Source organism: Salvia miltiorrhiza, chromosome 8 (assembly GCF_028751815.1).
Source record: "Salvia miltiorrhiza cultivar Shanhuang (shh) chromosome 8, IMPLAD_Smil_shh, whole genome shotgun sequence".
NCBI lineage: Eukaryota > Viridiplantae > Streptophyta > Magnoliopsida > Lamiales > Lamiaceae > Salvia > Salvia miltiorrhiza.
In genome coordinates, this window is record NC_080394.1 from 29,008,359 (window position 1) to 29,012,309 (window position 3,951).

Genomic DNA, 3,951 nt, shown 5'->3' on the forward strand with positions numbered 1-3,951 from the left:
ATTTTGTTCATTGATGGATCAGGTCCCAGAATGGAAAAAGAGGAATTTTCGAGATTTGTTCAACGTGATCCCAGATTTCAGTGGATTTGAGTGGACATATTTGCCCTTTTTGGATTAAATAAATGCAATTAACCAATATTTAATTGCATGAAAAATCAAATCAGAAAATTATATGAACCGTTGATTAGAGTGAGATGAATGGCCTTGATTTGATCTTTATTCTTTATCTAAGGGAGTGGTCTCCATTGAATGCGACCATATATATATGTATATATATATATATATATATATATATATATATATATATAGGGTCAGCTTCAATGGATACCACTTCCCTATATAGATAATAGAGACCAAATCAGAGTCATTGATCTCACCAAAATCAATGAATCAGATTAATATGAATTCTTCAAGTTTATGAAATCCCGTAAATTTCTCATTTTCCAATTCTGGGAACCAACGAACATTATTATGAACTTACGAACATAATAATGTTCGTCGATGTGTTCGTATAAAAAATAAATGAACATACTAATATTCGTCGATATGTTCGTATAAAAACAAATGAACATACAAATAAACATACTTATGTTCGTAAGTTCATAATAATGTTTGTTGGTTCCCAGAATTGGAAAATGAGAAAATTACGAGATTTCCTAAACTTGAAGAATTCGGATGAATCTGATTCATTGATTTTGGTGAGATCAATGGCTCTGATTTGATCTTCATTCTCTATATAGGGGAGTGATCTCCATTGAACTCTTCCCTATATATATATATAACAAAATTTAGCACAAGTTTATGAAATTTAAACTGTTGAAATAAAATTTTGTTAAAGGAAAATAAACGAAAGAAAGAAAAAAACTTGTGAAATTTAAACAGATTGTTGTGGTTTTGCCCAATCAATTTTGCAACAAGCCATAACAATTTTTCGTTTGCTATTATATATACTTGAACTATTCCAAAACAATGGAAGTTATGAAGATTGAAAAGATAGAATTGGTATTAAGTGCACTAATTTTTTAACAAAATAAATCACTCCTTGATAGTTACAAAATGTATCCCAACACCCAAGCGTTGCTGCAAAGGCTCGTCTCACTTTAACTTCAAGCCAACGAGCAGATCTTGTCTGTAGAGTTACCATTTGAAACAAACCAATAAGAGTGCATAGTCATGTATTATGTTATCAATGTAGACCTACCTTGGCTTACAGCACATATGGTTGTCATCTATATGGTTGCGCGGAGACCCATCATCCATGACCCCATGGATACATCCTTGTGAGCATAAACCTTCAAGGATGCACTGCGTGGAATGAAATTGGATGAGATTTTCATATCTACTTTTTCACATCAACTCATAGTTTCAGTTCAACGCATGCTATATGATAGCTCACCTGTTGATATGTATGTACTTAGCTAAATTTTTTGAGAGTATGAAGATAGAATCAGCTGCATGACGGAAATACCTGAAACATAAGCTCAGATCATCTACCGACAATTTGGAACTGATATTCAAAAATAGCCTTTTAAAGATAGTTACAAAATCAAGAATGTCATCTTCTTCGATTTCTTTCCACTTAATTGATTCATCTCCTTTGATTCCTTCCCCATTTCTGAACTTTTGGATTCAGTATCTACTACCTAAAGTTGGGCAACCTGCAATTAGCTAACTCATGAATCACTTCAAGGTCACAGACTACTTTCAAGGGACAAGCTACTTGAAATACATAGAAAAATGACTGAAGAAACCAATGCACAACTTGACAATGAGCAATAAATAATTGAAATATACGAAACAGAGGGTTTGAACTGCTTGATGATCAGATTCCTAGGCAATTAGCCACAATAGCTCAAGTTAATCAGTAATCTATGCAAATTACATTTAATATCGAAACAAACTTTCAAAATCAAGCAATTTTTTGCAGGTTACATTTTCATTATGATTCCATCAGAAAAAAACCTAAACCAAGAGCCATTGTACTTGATTAGAATACCACGAAGAACTATGGAAACTAAAAGAAAGCTCATCTGTCGTCTTCAAGGTAAATAATTCGATTGCGTCGTCTTCTCCACAGCAATTTCGTCGGTCAAGGTAAAAGAAAGATCACCCATCGTCTCCTCCGATGTCCCCCTAAGTTGTTCTTGTGGAAGAATAAAATCAGAGAAAATCGAGTATGGATGTTTGTGAAGAAAAATAATAAGAAATTGAAGCAAAACAAAGACTGATTTTGGAGACAAATCCCATTTTTTGGTGGAGAGAGAAAAAAATTTGAATGAGAATATAGAAGAATTGTGTTGGTAAAGAAAGAGAGAATCAGATTTATCGTTGCTGGAAGCCGAGCCGAACTGCAATGAATCAATTAAATATTAAAAAATGAAATAGACTGTATAAATCTGAAACGGTGTCGTAAATGGGTTTGGGACATGGAGTGGGACACGCTTTGGAGACAGAGGATCCGAACTGCATGTATTTGGGATTTAGTAATTTGAAATCGGTGATCGTGAACTCGTGACTGACCACAACGTTCTAACAAAATGATGAGATTAATACATTTTAACTAATCAATTTGTCTTATATATATATATATATATATATATATATATATATATATATATATATATACTTGTATTCATTCCAAACATAATTTAAAATGATTTTATTCTCAAATATAATAATACAATAAAACATATTAAAATAGTACTCTATAATTTAATAAACTCTCCAAACTAATATACTTCTTTGGTCCCGACTTGGGCCAATTCAAAAAATCATCAATATTAATTAAATAATAAAATAATAACTTTTGAAGAACCCCTTTGTAGTATTAAAATAGTTGTTCAATGGCTTTCTTCTTTTAATTTTTTTTGTTCTTCATTTTTTCTATAAATATACTTCGCTTTTTCACTTTATTTTTCACATCATTTTAAGTATTGTATTTTATTTTAATTAATATAATATTTAAATTAAATTTTAACGAAATATATTAAATTTAAACATTGAAGAACTAAAATGAAATATAATAAAAATTAAGAAATTAAAGCCTCTTTCAAAACTTTTGCATTTGCATTGGAGAGTGAAGATGAGAACCACTTAGTTTTTAAAGCCTATTTTATAGTTCCTGTTGAAGATGCTCTTAGACTCGAATTGGGCTGAGGAATAATTATTTGATCGATGGTGGAACAAGGCCAAGCTTAGGCCTTTGGAGAGAGAAAATAAGCGAATTAAATGGTGTTACAGAAGAAGCTTATCAACAATTTCTGATTTGTTAATCATTTCAATATTGTAGTATTTTTTTTTTTAAACCAGCAAATATATATATATATATATAGGGAAGAGTTCAACAAGAACATAAATATTTGCAAAGTCTAGAGTCATAATCTCGTTCGTTAGATCGATTTTAATCAAGGGCTGAGATTAAAAGCTAATATTAGTATCCCTTAAATTACTCACATCCCTCTCTCCTCTCTCTTCTCTCTCTCTTCCGTCACTTTTTCCCTCTCTCCTCTCTCCTCTCTCATTTCTCTCTCTCTCCATTCCTTTTTTCCATCTCTCTCTCTCGTCTCTCACACAGAACACACACACACACACAGAACACACACAAAAGGTTGTAACAGGTATTCTAGGCGCGGGGATCTCCTTCGCCGTCTATCTGCCGGTGATGGAGGTGATCTACCGCGAGGTGCGGTGCTACGCGATGGTGGTGGAGATGCAGCTGCTGATGGGGCTCTCGGCCACGGCGTTCGCCACGGCGGGGATGGCGGCGGACGGCGGGTTCAGTTGAACTTGTACGTATAAGTTTAATAATTTTATTGAACTTATACGTATAATTCTGTTGAACTTGTGTTGAACTTGTGTTGAACTTGTCTTGAACTTCTGAACTTCTGAATTTGTTGAACTTCTGAACTTGTGTTGAACTTGTCTTGAACTTCTGAACTTCTGAATTTGTTG

At 33.0% G+C, this 3,951-nt stretch overlaps 1 long non-coding RNA gene across 1 annotated transcript; it reads right to left on the minus strand.

Annotated features, from left to right (window-relative positions):
- Nucleotides 1–852: 852 nt before the first annotated feature.
- Nucleotides 853–2,363, minus strand: LOC130997508 (uncharacterized). The gene is made up of 4 exons (XR_009093109.1): nucleotides 1,543–2,363; nucleotides 1,397–1,468; nucleotides 1,202–1,305; nucleotides 853–1,129 (listed from the first exon to the last, which is right to left on the minus strand). It is a non-coding gene; the product is annotated as an uncharacterized LOC130997508 (long non-coding RNA).
- Between the last annotated feature and the right edge of the window lie 1,588 nt (nucleotides 2,364–3,951).